This window comes from Mirounga leonina, unplaced genomic scaffold (assembly GCF_011800145.1).
Source record: "Mirounga leonina isolate KUSES-001 unplaced genomic scaffold, KU_Mleo_1.0 Mir_176, whole genome shotgun sequence".
Taxonomy (NCBI): domain Eukaryota; kingdom Metazoa; phylum Chordata; class Mammalia; order Carnivora; family Phocidae; genus Mirounga; species Mirounga leonina.
The window spans coordinates 41075215-41090959 of NW_023270454.1; positions in this window are offsets into that span (position 1 = coordinate 41075215).

Genomic DNA, 15745 nt, shown 5'->3' on the forward strand with positions numbered 1-15745 from the left:
AAGATGATGAGAATTTTTTTCATCTCACACAAGCTACAGCAAAAATTAATAACATTATGGTATATATTTATGCAGAATACGAATGACATGAATACAACACAATATATAGAGAGTAACATACAAAAATAATTTAAATGATAGCAACTGTGATTCACAAAATCCCTTTGAACAAAGTAAGACATGCTATTACCCAAATATTTCTCAGTTGATGTACTGGATGTAAATCATGTGAAATAGTTTAAAATTACTGTTAGATTCATGGATTTAAAAGTGCCAGTATTTCTATCTTGAATAGTTTTGAGGAATCCGTTGTCAAACTAAAGAAAGATTATACACATTTTTAGTAGCCTGCTTAAACAAATTTCAATTTGTCAAAAATAAATTGGGAGTTCAGGGATATGACAACGCCATACATCTGAAGCAAATGTAACACATTACAAAAACATACCCTCAAAAAACAGTCTAGGGCATTAGGGTCCTTGTTCTATTTGCTCTTTAAACTTGGTAATGAATGAAGCAACAGAAGAATGTCTTTTACACACTGAATTTTTTTTTTATATCATCCACTAATTTTACAATTACTTTTTTGGTTTCAACAACACATTGAAATGTACCAAAAACACATTTACTAAAGACAGATTTGAAACTATTGTCAATACATTATGGGAAAATTGAGATGACACCACCAGGCCATTAAAAACTCAATTACAGCTAATATGCAATCCTTTTGTAGAATTTATTGATGTCATTAATAAAGATGTAGATTCTATAACTTGAGCTATAGGCATAAATTGAAAATCTCCACTTTAAATTTGTGTTCTTAGAATGAACTTGACATAATATTTTAAGTAAAAATAATAGGTATAGTCAAAATGATATATGACTAGGCTCAATGTAAATAATGCCCTTGAAAACATCAAAGGAATTAATAAATTCTACAAAGATTCCAAGCTGAACACAAACACCACGGGGTTCTCAATCCCATAACCATGAGATCACGACCTGAGCTGAAACCAAGAGTCGGCGCTCAACCCATTGTGCCACCCGGGCGCCCCAATAAATTACTAGTTTTATTTTTTATTTATTTCTTTTTAAAGGTTTTATTTATTTATTTGAGAGAGAGAGGGAGAGAGATCACGAGCTGGGAGAAGAGGGAGAAGCAGGCTCCTAGAGAGCAAGGATCCTGATGTGGGGCTCGATCCCAGGACCCTGGGATCACGACCCCAACTGAAGGCAGACGCTTAACGACTGAGCCATCCAGGTACCCCTGAATTACTAGTTTTAAAACTGATTATTCCCTCATAGTTATTTTGAGTTCTTGATTGTTAAAATTAATTTTCTTTTTTTTTCATTTATTTATTTATTTTAGAGAGAGAGAGAGAGAGCACCAGCAGTGAGTGGTGGGGAGGAGCAGAGGGGGAGGAAGAAGGACGGGGAAAGAATCTCAAGCGGACTCCGTGCTCTATGTGGAACTCAATCCCATGACCCTGAGATCATGACCTTAGCCGAAACCAAGAGCGGAACACTCAACCGACTGCGCCACCTAGGCACCCCATATGATTAATTTTAAAAATACTGATAATTTCATGATGACTCTGAGTTCCCAGTTATCTCAATTACAATTTTAAATTTCCTTTAATTTCATGTTGAAATTTGATATATAAATTTATTCAGAAGATTTTATATTGACTTTCCAGATGACTCTTCTGTAATTGCTATTACTGAGAAGTAAATAATATACCAACTTAATTTTTACTCATAGTTTCCAATAGCGGCTCTTACACCTGAGAGTAAGAGGTGAAGGAAACAGTGGTGAGTTGGGCTTTAATCTGAAGGCGGTAGGGGCCCCCTGAAGGACATTAGGCAAGGAGTGATGTGATCAGATTGGAGATAAGAAAGATCCGTTTAGCGGTAGTGAGGTGGTTCAGGTGGGAAAAGATGTGGGAGTAAATTAGGGCAGTAGCAGAAGAAGAGAATGGATTTGAGAAAGGCATATTTATTATCTGAGCAGAGACAAAGGACTGAAGGTTATAAAAATGTATTAATAAGAATTATTCACAATTAAAATATATCACAAAATGTGCATTGATAAATATGAATGTGCCGGTAGTATATTTCTTTTCCTAAGTATATTCCCCGTCGCCACCACCTCCTTGGCCATCAGTCTCTATGGGCTGCCCAGCCACCTCTCCAACTTTTCTCTATCTTCTTTCTGCTCCAGCTACAGAAACAGGGAGATAGAGCAGACTCCTTCCACTGTGGCCTTTGAGCTGTCATTTCAGCTTAGAAGGCTTCCATCTTTGCAACTGTAAAAGGAAAATAATTGAATGTTTGTAAGGAGCATTATTGATAACTGCCAAAGAGTGTAAACAATCCAAATGTCCATCGATTGACAAAGGGGTAATTAAAATGTGGTACATCCCAGCAATGGAATATTATTCAGCTGTAAAAAAAAGAATGAAGTAGTGATACATGCTACAACAGAGCTTGTACACATTAAGCTAAGTGAAAAAAGAAAGTCACAAAAAAACTACACAGCATATTGTTTGATTCCATGTATAGTAATATCCAGGAAAGGGAAATCAATAGAGACAAAAGTAGACTCGTGGCTGCCTAGGGCTGGGTTGTAGGTTCGGGGAAATGAGTAGTGGCTGCTAATGGGTATGGGGTTTCTCTTTGGGGTGAAGAAAATATTCTAGAATTATCTACATTGGGCGCCTGGGTGGCTCAGTTGGTTAAGCGACTGCCTTCGGCTCAGGTCATGATCCTGGAGTCCCGGGATCGAGTCCCGCATCGGGCTCCCTGCTCAGCAGGGAGTCTGCTTCTCCCTCTGATCCTCCCCCCTCTCATGTACTTGCGCTCTCTCATTCTCTCTCTCTCAAATAAATAAATAAAATCTTAAAAAAAAAAATAGAATTATCTACATTATGATGATGGTTGCCTAACTCTGAATATATTAAAAGCCATTGAGTTGTACACTTTAAATGGGTGAATTGTATAGTATGTGAATTGTACATCAGTAGAAATTATTACTGTTCTAATCAAACAAAATACGGATGGGAGAATACTTCAGAGACCAAAATACTTCGGTGCTAAATACGTTGAAATCACTAAGGCAAGCATGGGGACACCCTCTTTGAGGGCTTAAAGAAAAGGTCTAATATTTTGAAGCTAGCCATAACTGAGTAAATGATGGTGTGATGATACACCATATGACTCCAAGGAACTTCTACAACTGTAAAAGAATTTCAGGTTTAGTCCTTTTTGTCAAGACTTGACTTGCAGATTCAGCTTTATACACAAGAGGGCACTGTCCACCAAATGACAAACGTTCAAAGCTGCGGGAAAGTAAGCAAATACAATCTCAGGGAAGTTATCATAAAAACCAACTGATATTTACAAGTCCCATTAATATATACATGGATTTGCTTATGAGTGCACAATATCTAGAAGGGCAAATAACATGGACATGGATGGGAGGGTATTTTGGGGGGTTTGTTCTAATTTTTATTACTTAAGTAGAGGTGACATACAATGCTGTATTAGTTTCAGGTACACAACAGTGATTTGACAAGTCCATGCAATTCACCACAGTAAGTGTAGTTACCATTTGTCACCATACGACGTTATTACAATATTATTGACTATATCCCTGCGCTGTACTTTTCATCTCCTGACATTATTCTGTTTTTTGTTCATTTTTTTTTTTTAGATTCCACATATAAACGTGTAATCATATGATATTTGTCTTTCTCTGTCTGACTTACTTCACTTATTTCAAAATACCCTCTAGGTCCATCCATGTTGTCACAGATGGCAAGATCTCATTCTTTTTTTTAATAGCTGAGTAATATTCCATTGTGTATATATGCCACATCTTCTTTGTCTATTCATCTATTGATGGACACTCAGGCTGCTTCCATATCTTGGCTACTATAAATAATGCTGCAATGAGCTCAGGGGCACATATATCTTTTCAAGTTAGTGTTTTTTGCTCTCTCTGGGTAAATATCTGGTAGTGGAATTACTGGATCATATGGTATTTCTATTTTTAATTTTATGAGGATCCTCCATGCTGTTTTCCACAAGGTCTGCACCAGTTTGCATTCCCACCTATAGTGCACAAGGATTTCCTTTTCTCCTCATGAGAGGGATACTTCTTGTTTTATGTTCTGAACTACGTGATTGTGTTGTTTATGCAAAATGTTATGTAGAAAAATACTTTATAAGGAAGATTATTTTGGGCTTATTTAGACTAATATATGAATTTGATAAAAAGATGTGGAGAATATATGCAAAATATAGAGATTATTTTAAAATGATTTAATAAATTATTGCCAATTTATACTAATAGCTTTTTAAAAAACATCCTTCTAATGAATTCAAGAATCTTCCCATGTGTTATTTATTATTACCATTCTGTTTTCTTTCTTTCCCCTTCCTTCTTTCCTTTCTTCCCTTTTTTCTCTTTCTTTCCTTCCATATATAGGAAAGATCATTTAATTGCTTAATTATTTTTAAATTTTCTCCTACCAAACTCTTCAATAGAAAGTTTGAAAATCTATTACAGTAAGTACTCACCATTTTGACAATAGTGATTTTTTGTTTCATTTGTTTAAATCTGTTTCTCTACATATATGTGTAATGTGAGCATTTTTTCCAGATTTTTTTTCAAGTTTTTTTCTTCAGATGCTCTAACCTTAAGTATTTCAACATGCAGCTATTTGATGAAAGATATTCAACTACATTGCCATAATACTATTATCACATGTGAGAAAATTAAGGGTAGTTTTTAATCTAATTTACTATCCAGTCCATTTAAAATTTTCTATTGTGCCTAAAATGTCTTATATAGCTTCCCCTCGCCCCACCACATCAAGGTTTATACATAGTACTGTGACCATTATGTCTCTTCAGTCTCTTGTTTTAAAGCAATTCCTCATTTTTTTTTAAAGATTTTATTTATTTATTTGAGACAGAATGAGAGAGACAGAGAGCACATGAGAGGGGGGAGGGTCAGAGGGAGAAGCAGGCTCCCCGCCGAGCAGGGAGCCCGATGCGGGACTCGATCCCGGGACTCCAGGATCATGACCTGAGCCGAAGACAGTCGCTTAACCAACTGAGCCACCCAGGCGCCCTCCTCATTTTTTTTTTAATGACTAATTTTTTGTAGAGACCAGGAAAGTTGTGTTACGTGGAATGTTTTACATTTTTCTGATTGTTTCCTAGTGGTATCATTTAAGTTGTTCCTCTGTGCAAAAAACAAAAACAAAAGCATCATCATGAATACCAAACGCACTTTTACACTGTCCAGATCAATAAATAGAACATTGTCAGCAATGTAACTCTTTACCCCTCTCTCTTCATCCAACATCGTCACTATTCTTTTTATGGAAACCGATTCCTTACTTTCTTTAAACCATCCAAGCATGCATGAAATGCCATGATATAGTTTTCCCTGTTTTTGAACTTTCTGCATAAAATCATATATTAAGTATTCTTTGTGTCTAGCTTCTTTTAGTCAATGTTATCTTTGTGAGATCATTTGTGTGCATGTGAATAGCTGTAATTCATTCATTTACATAGCTTCATTGTAAGAATATATCATAATTTATATGTCTTTTCCACTGCTCATGGACATTCAGGTTATTTCTCATATTTGGTTTTTATAAATAAATCTACCATGAACATTCTTGTGTCTGTCTCTTGGTATACATGAGCATGCATTTCGTTGGACCTATACTCAGGAATATAACGACTGGACCATGGGGTATGCATATGTCCAACTTTCATGAAAATGACCGTCTTTAGGGCGCCTGGGTGGCTCAGTCAGTGAAGCATCTGCCTTGGCTCAGGTCATGATCCCAGAGTCCTGGATTGAGCCCCGCATCGGGCTCCTTGCTCAGCAGGAAGTCTGTTTCTCCCTCTCCCACTGCCCCTGCTTGTGTTCCCTCTCTCACTATGTCTCTCTCTGTCAAATAAATAAATAAATAAGTTTTTTTTAAAAAAATGACAGTCTTCAAAGTAATTATACCAGTTTGAACTCCCACTAACATCATATGAGAATAACTGTTGCTGCACATCCTTGCCAACACTTGGTATTGGCAGTTCTAATTTTAATCACTCTGATGGAGGTACAATAACATGACATCCTAGTTTTAATTGCATTTCCTCATTATTAGGAAGGTTGAACCATTCATGTTTGAGTCTTTTATGTGTTTTTGTGAAAATTCTGTTTATTTCTCTTATCTTCCCCTTCCCCTTTTTGGATTACTGTATTTCTTTTACTGATCTATAACCTAAATATATTTGGGATATGAGTCCTTTGTTAATTATGTGGGTTGCAAATATAATCCACAGTGTGTTTTGCCTTTGATTTCTCTTCATGGTGTCTAGTGGTGAACAGATGTTCTTAATTCTGATCTAATCCAATCTATCAATCTTTTCTTTTTTGGTTATTCTTGTCTTCTTTAAGAAATCTCTTCAGATCATGATAAAATCATCCTGTATTAATTTTGTTATTGTTTTGCCTCTCACAATGTCTATGGTTTACTAGAAATTGATATTTATGATGTGAGTTACAAGTCAATGTTCTTTTATTTATATGGATATCCAATTTGTCCACCACAAGTTACTGAAAATAACGTTATTTTTCCACTGCTCTGCAGAGTACCTTGTCATAAATCAAGTATCCATTCTTTTGTGTCCTTCTGTTTTTGTGCTCTCTCGAGTTTTATGGTTATATTTTTCTTTCCTTGTACCAATATTACACTGTGTTAATTGCTATGTCTTTATAATGACTCTCAAGTTTTCTGTTGTATGTCTTTCACATTGTTTTTTTCAAGAGTGTTTGGCTATTCTTAGTCTTTTGCACTTCTATAAATATTTAAGAATCAGTTTCTCAGGTTCATTAAAAAACAAACAAACAAACAAAAAATCTCCTGGGATTTTAAATGAGAATGCTTTGAATTTAAAGATTAAATTTGGGGGGAAAACAATGAACATTTATTTAACTAACAATTTTACAGATCATATTTTTTTTATTTTGTTCAATTAGCCAACAAATAGTACATCATTAGTTTTTGATGTAGTGTTCAGTGATTCATTAGTTGTGTATAACACCACCTTCCTGGGCAGGCTGCTCTCGGCTCTGCGTCCTCACCAGGTGTGGGGCTCTCGGATGGCAAGTGGGTGACGGCAGCGGCAGCTAGCCCCCAGGTGGTGGGCAAGACAACATGGGAGATGGGGGGAGGCTCCAGACCCGGCTGGTAAGCCCTGGGGATGGTGGGGGACCAGAGGACCAGAGGGGAGCGAGGACCCACTGCTCTGTCCTTGCAGTGCTCCACCCTGAGCTCCCACCAGCGCCGTGCACATTTTAGATTAATGCTTTGGGGTTAATTCCTTGAAATGCAATTGCTGGGCAAAAGGTTAAGTACAGTTTTAAGACTTTAAGATTGTATTGATAAAGTGCTGTTTAAAAATGTTGTACCAACTTATGATCCTAGTGGTAGTATATAGTAGTGTTCTACTCTCCACACCCCTATCCACATTGGATATTATCATTGAGTATTTGAAAATATTGGAAGGAATATTATGCATTCTTTAAAGATGACGATTCAGATCCTTCACATCTGCAAAAATATTTATGACAGTAGTCAATGCAAAAAAAAACCCAGAATCCAATTGCACATTCAGGCAAAGATAGTGAAGTAACATAGTTTGTGGGTACTTTTTCTGTTTCTCCCCCAGATTTTCTTTAATTACACAGTCTTACAATATGAGGGTAAGAAAAAGAAAAAATCCAGAATGCAAGAGGCTTGGCTCCTGTGTCACTTTTCAACAGACTTCAGTCACTAATAATTTTAAACAAAAATGAATTCAAGGTAGAGAATTAAGAGTTTGCAATTGCCAGCAGGTGTGAAGGGTCTTGAGGGATGATTCTTAGAACAATGCCACAGAACCACCAGACATGGGAACCATCAGGCCTCTGGGCTCAGGAAACCATGGCACCAACTTTTGAATCCAGGATCACACAGCCAGAGTGCCATGAAGGTGCGGAATAGCCCACCTTGGCTGTGAGCCAAAGATTGGGAACTCATTGCTTATTGACTAAATGCAAGCTGCTAGATTTAACGATATTGAGTCCCCACCAAGTTCTGGCTGCCTCCCCACTGACTGAGTTTCTGAGTTTAAGTGAATGTGACTAGCAGGGAGGTCAGAGCAAAAGCCTAACTGCAAGGAAGTCAGGAAATGTACTTTTTATCCTTACAGATCCTGAAGTACAGGATGGCACTCGAAAAAGAGGTTGGATCAGCTGTTAAGCAAGCCAGTCTTCTACAGACCCTTTATTTCCTTGATGGCTTGAGAAACACAAGAAACATGGTAATGATTATGAATACTGTTAAAGATTTTCTCTGCCCTGCCTGATCATGCCCTCTCCCCTTCTCTGCCTTGACATGTGCCATGGGAGGCTGACCCCTATATTCATCTCCTTGATTATTCCTGGCTGCTAGTCAATTTTACCCAATGGCAAGTCATGGAAGAAGTAAACTGACTTCCTCCCTTCTGGTCTGCTTTTGGTAGTGGTTGTGTTCTCCTACCTAAGATGAAAGCATCTACTGGTGCACAGATCTTGCTGGACATCAGTCAGAGTACCCTCCATTTGCCTTCTTAGTTCTAGAAATATTAATGGCTTCTGACTGTCGCTAAGCATTTTTAACCACCCCTTGTTGGTTCCCTTAACCTCACCCACAGATGTGGAGTAGTTCTTTCACTTGACTCTCTTCAATTACTTCTTTGAATGTGCCATCTTTTCCTGCCAGCAATGTGACTGATAGGATGATGGAGAAGACACAGTTTTTATTCCAAGGTACTTTCGGCCAGGTAGATGAGATAAATATAGCCATCTGTTATGCGATGAATTCTCTCCCCTCCTGCCCCCAAATTAATGTTGAAGTCCTAACCTGGAGTACCTTGGACTATAACTGCTTCCGGGGCTAGGGCCTTTAAAGAGGTAATTAAGGTTGATTGAGGTCATAAGGGTCATCCTACCTTCAATTAAGCATAAGCTCTAATCCAGTGTCACTGGTGTTATAAGAAGAGAAAGATACAAGGGCTTGCATGAACAGAGGAAAGATAGAAGACATAGAAGATGGCCATCTAAAAGCCAATGATAGAGGCCTCAGAAGAAAGCAAACCTGCCAACACCTTGATAATTGGACTTCCAGCCTCCAGACTTGTGAGAAAATAAGCTTCTGGTTTTAAGCCTCCCAGTCTGTGATGGCACTTTGTAATGGGCACCCTAGCAAACTAATAACCCATCATAAAAGCCAAATAAGAAAAATCTGTTAAGAGTTACAAATTGTGTTACTCTCAGAGGAAGGAGCCATTACCTTTGGGTAGGTGAGCTGAAGGAAATACTCACTGAGTTGTCTCAATTGGAACTCGAAAGTTGGAGAGAATAGTAGTACCTACCTATAGTATTATGGGGATAAGAATAAATATAAAACACAATGTTTCAGTAACTGTTAAATAGCTTTGGATTTTATGAGAACACACAGCTATACTCCTAGACCTGGGTTTAGAATGATTTCCTTACTTCCTGTGGCCTACTCTTTCAATGCTTAGGCTTGTTCTGATGTTTTAAAGTCCTTAATTCCCAATGCACTTGAGTTCCACTTGGTTCTCAAGACCTTCCATCCTTGTCCTCATCTCTCTCTTTTTTTTTTTTTTTTTAAAGATTATTTATTTATTTGACAGAGAGAGACACAGCGAGAGAGGGAACACAAGCAGGGGGAGTGGGAGAGGGAGAAGCAGGCTTCCCGCTGAGCAGGGAGCCCGATGCGGGGCTCGATCCCAGGATCCTGGGATCATGACCTGAGCCGAAGGCAGATGCTTAACGACTGAGCCACCCAGGCGCCCCACTGGCTTCATCTCTTAACACACAACTCTGCCTTTGTGGTAGCTAGCCTCTAAGATGCTTCCAGCGATCCTTACTTCCTGGTATTCATGTCTTTGTAAGTTTTCTTCCACAATCAATCAGGGGTGGACTATATGACCCATTAGAGTACAACAGAGATGACAGTGTGTGGCTTCCAAGCCCACGTCATAGAAGACACTGAAGCCTATGCTTAGTGCTGGGGATTACTAGCTTTGGGGGAAGCCAGCTACCATACCACAAGGATACTCAAGCAGCTCTGTGAAGAAGCCCACATGAAGCGGGACACAGGCTTCCTACCAATTTGCCAGTACGTGCGTGAGCTGCCTTGGAAGCAGATCCTTCAGCCCCAAGATGACTATAGATTCAGCTGATTTGACTGTTATTTTATTTTTTTAAATTTATTTTTTATTTTTTTATTATGTTCAGTTAGACACTGTATAGTACACCATTAGTTTTTGATGTAGTGTTCAATAATTCATTAGTTGCATATAACACCCAGTGCTCATCACAACACGTGCCCTCCTTAATACCCATCACCCTGTTATCCCATCCCCCCACCTCCCTCCTCTCTAAAACCCTCAGTTTGTTTTCTGGAGTCCAGAGTCTCTCATGGTTTGTCTCCCTCTCTGATTTCTCCCCTTTCAGATTTCACTCCCTTCCCCTATGTTCCTCCATGCTATTCCTTGTGTTCCACATATGAGTAAAGCCATATGATAATTGTCTTTCACTGCTTGACTTATTTCACTTAACACAATCCTCTCCAGTTCCATCCTTGTTTATGCAAATGGTGGGTATTCATCCTTTCTGATGGCTGAGTAATATTCCACTGTATATATGGACCACATCTTCTTTATCCATTCATCTGTTGAAGCGCATCTCGTTTCCTTTCACAGTTTGGCTATTTTGGACACTGCTGCTATGAACACCTGGGTGCATGTACCCCTTCTTTCCACCACATCTGTATCTTTGGGATAAATACTCAGTAGTGCAATTGCTGGGTCATAGGGTAGCTCTATTTTTAACATCTTGAGGAACCTCCATACTGTTTTCCAGAGTGGCTGCACCAGCTTGCATTCCCACCAGCAGTGTAAGAGGGTTCCCCTTTCACCATATTCTCGCCAACAATTGTTGTTTCCTGTTTTGTTAATTTTTGCCATTCTAACTGGTATCTCATTGTGGTTTTGATTTGTATTTCCCTGATGGCTAGTGATGTTGAGCATTTTTTTCACGTGTCTGTTAGCCATATTTGTATGTCTTCTTTGGAGAAGTTTGACTGTCATTTTATTAAAGACTCTGAGCCAGAACTGCCCAGCCAAGACAATCCTAAATTTCTGACCATGGAAACTGAGAATAAATGACTTTTTTATTATGCCTAAAAGCCATTACATTTTGGTTTGTTACAGCATTAGATAACTAGTACAGTATTCATAATCTTCGACCTGATACACAGCTCTCCATATTTTGCCTCTTCTGACATTTTTACATCCCTCTTCTCACAAAACAATAGCAAACTAATAATAAATTGTTCATATTGTTGTCTTTTCAGATGCCCTCTTTCCTTCTTGCCCACCCTACAAGACCCAGCTCAATCTCCATCTCTTTGAAGCTTTTCTTGACTATGATACTTTGAGTCTTCTTCAGTAGCTCATCATTAGTACCTCAGAAGTAATTTACTGTCTCATATAATGTTATTTCACACAATTTTAAATATAAAGATGATGTAAATTTGTTTCCTACAGCACCTAGCATAATGCCACACTAGGAGCTAATGATTTAATTTTTAATAGGCCACCATCCAGTAGAATTGAAATGTGAGACAACAGTACTTTCTTCTTAGTCTGAACTTCAGAATTATTGCTTTGTCTAAGGATTGGAGTGAGCAACTTTCAGTCTCATTGTTTTGACAAAGTGTTTTTACAGAACTAGTTTTAGAGGTATATAGGATATGTGTCTCACATACACAAGGGAAATTTAAAGCAGGGATAATTAAATAAATGTCTTAAGGTCATAACATGTGACAACAGTCAAGACCATAACCTGAGAGTAGCAAATGGAATTCTGTTAAGAAGATACTGTGCCTCACCCAGCAAGAATCTAATAATCTTTGTTTCTTTTAGCATACTGTCTCCCCCTCATGCCAGTGTAATGGTTCCTGAAAGACAAAAGTTATGGCTAGCATAAGGAGAAACATGTTTCACTGTTAGTAAATGGCTTCAGAAACTCATGGACACTTTAATTTTAGAAGAGAAAATAATTTTGGAGTAGAGACTGCCAATATATTTCAAGTTAAACCTCAAAAATCATTGCTTGGTATATGCGTAACAGGCACTCAGATTAATGAATTAATACTGGTATCAGTCAGGGTTTACGAGACAGACCGACAGAATCGACTGATTGATCTACCCGTTCACCCATCCATCTATCCACTTATCTATGGGAGAGATTTATTTTAAGGAATTGGTTCACACAATTGTGGGCACTGGCAAGTTTGAAATTTGTAGGGCAGGCTGACAGGCTGGAAACCCAGGCAGGATTTCTATGCTACAGTCTTGAGGCAGATATCCTTCTGTGGGAAACCTCAGCTTTTGCTCTTAAAACCTTCAACTGATTGGATGAGGTCTATCCATATTATGGAGGGTGATATGCTTTAATCACATTTACAAAATACCTTCACAGCAACATCTAGACTAGTGTTTGGACAAACACATGGGCACAACAGCCTAGCCAAGTTGATACAACCATCACAATACTGTATTTGAGAAAAGTGGGCTTTTGGAGGGATTTGATTTGTTTTCTTTTCTGTACACGGTACATCCCTCACATTGAGTATTCCCAATGTTCTGGGCATCACATGGAACACAAAATCAGAGACATATTATGCTAAGAGTTAATCACCAACATAAAAACTGTAATAGTAATAAAACCCTGTTCTAATGAAGTACAGAAACACATCTTAGAAACTTAGTTTTCTACACATGTTCACTTATTTTATTACAAAAATATTTTTAATTTTAAAAAAGGGAAATAAAGGAGGAATGTTACCCATCACAAGTTAATAAAATGCCTCCCATCACTGACTCAGCTTTTAAATATGCAATAACAAATCCACAGAATTGCCAAGTTATTCTCTATAAAACTCTTAATAAAACTGTAACTCAAAAGGTGTTTACCAGAGAAAGCAGCTTTTTTTCCAAAGAAATAATATGCAAATAGTCAGAAGTGTCACCATTTACAAGGTGACAGAAACACAGATGAGGAGTGCATGGTCTCAAAGAAGATAATCTCACATTCCCCAAACTCCCCAAATATCTAATGCTGGAATGAGTAGGCCAAAGGACCGACGTGGCCATTCTTGGGGTTTTATGAAGTACTGGAGATGTTTGAAAACTCACAGAAATGAACAAGCCCAGCCAGTTATCATTTCCCAAATCATGTTTTATATATAAGAAGTATCTTCTGATGGAAAAGGTTGCATGCAGACCCTTATTTATTGGCCTTTTACTCAACAAAAGGCTGGGAGCACTTGGCTAAATGAAGGCGTAACAAGGGCATATGCCTGTGGCAACAGTCTCAGAGGATTTTCTTATTAAGAGTGTGATGATTGTATTTCAGCATGATCTAATGAGATCCTGGTTGCAGAAAATGAGTGACCCTATGGAAGTAGGGCTGGGAAAGTGCAGCTGACTCTTGAACAAGACTTAGGGATGCTGACCCCTTGCACAGTCAAAAGCCTACATGTAACTTTTGATTTCCCTAACACTTAACTACTAATAATCTAATTTTTTTTTTTTTAAAGATCTATTTGTCAGAGAGAGGGAGAGAGAGAGAGAAGGAGAGAGAGAGAGTGCACACAAGCAGGGGGAGCGGCAGACAGAGGTAGAAGCAGACTTCCCACTGAGCAGGGAGCCCCATGTGAGCCTCGATCCCAGGACCCTGGGATCATGAACTGAGCTGAAGGCAGATGCTTAACCAAGTGAGCCACCCAGATGCCTTCATCTACTGTTGACCAGATGCCTTACTGATAATATAGTCTATTAATTCATATTTGGTGTTATGTGTATTATATACTGTGTTCTTACAATAAATAAAGCTAGCAAAATGCTATTAAGAAAATCATAAGGAAAATACATTTAGAGTACTGCTCTGTATTTACTGAAAAAAAATCTGTAAGTGGACCCACACAGTTCAAACCCATGTTGTTCAAGGGACAACATACAATAAATGGCAGAATTGGTTTTTTTTTTTTTTATTTAGATAGACTCTAAGGAAGGGTTAGAAATATAAATTTATATGTCTTTCTTGGTTCACAGTCTCAGTATCCAAACTGACTAAAGTCTTGAAACCAAATTGTTTGAAAAGTTTTATTTGGTAGCAGAAAATATCTACAATTGGATCTTTACAAAAAAAGTAGTGCAAGAGGGGGAAAATAAACTTATACATAAGATTTTGCTACTGAAATTTGGGATGATTATCAACAATCGATTCAGGTTACAACAACTTACACAAAGCCATGTCTTTTTAGGTAAAGAAAGTAGAAGCTATGTTAATCCCTTGACTAAACAGTTTACTGAAACTCATAATAAACATTATAATGAACCTAAAGAAAGTTAAGTTTACGGAAGAGAAGACAAACTAAACTATTTCAAGCTATAGTAATATATAAACATATTTAGTCAGAGTAAAAACCAATTATCTCCACAACCTGGCAATCAACTTTTCATTCTATCAAGTCTATAATGTCTACATTATTCATTTACACCATGGCTTTTCATCTCAGAGCAGTCAGTATTTTAAATTATATACAGATTTACATATAACATATCAGATGTTATTGACAAGCAATCTTACCCTAGGATATATATATATGTATGTCTCTCTCCCTGTATCTACTTGATCATATGTATAACCCCTGCCATGGACCTGATTGCTTATTTGACAATAGAAGACAAGACCTACCAGAATGACTCAAAGACAGGATTAGGAGGGATTGGCTCACCTTGTCTCTAAAATTTTACAGGCTCTGTATTCATTCAAAATACTAATACCAATACTTTCAGTGGGCCAAAGAAAGAGGCACTAAGAGCGTTTGAAAGCATCCGAGAATTATGATCACTGTCTATGGTATAGTCTACAGGCATAAAGTAGCTAACGTTTTAAAAAATATCAAAAATACTGTTTTCGTTAAAAGGGGGTAAGCAGACAACTTCCTACTAGTAGAAAAAGAAAAACAAACACTGTTCAATTTCCAGTTTAAATGCATTTATGAATATGAAGTTGTGACCCTCGTTAATTATACTCCAGAAGAAATTGACTTATGACCTTAATGTGCAAGTATAGCAGTATTTCTCTATCAAATTTAGTCTATGATTAAATACAATGCTATACACACACACACACACACACTCATAGTAGTACCTTATGGGATTCTCTAAAATGCTCACAGTAGCTTATACGATATTGATGAAAGTATAGAGTGTAGATAAAAACCATCTTTTATAGCTTACTAAGTGATACCTTCCATGGGTTAAGTAGCTTAAATTATTCAAGTTTAAATTTCAATTCTTAAAAGCAGAACTGTGCTTTGGTATTCAAACCTTCATAAAATTTTACAGCTATTCAAAGTAAGGAATAAAAAAATAGAAAACATCAAACGTGGCAGAAAAACACTTCTGACTTATAACGTAACTGAACGTAACTGTCACATGATTCACCAGTCGTTTCCAACTCTTGCCTGGCCAAAACTCAGCTTCTTGGAGGTGATTAGGGTTTTAAAAAATTTTGTTTTTATAAATGTGTATTTTTAAA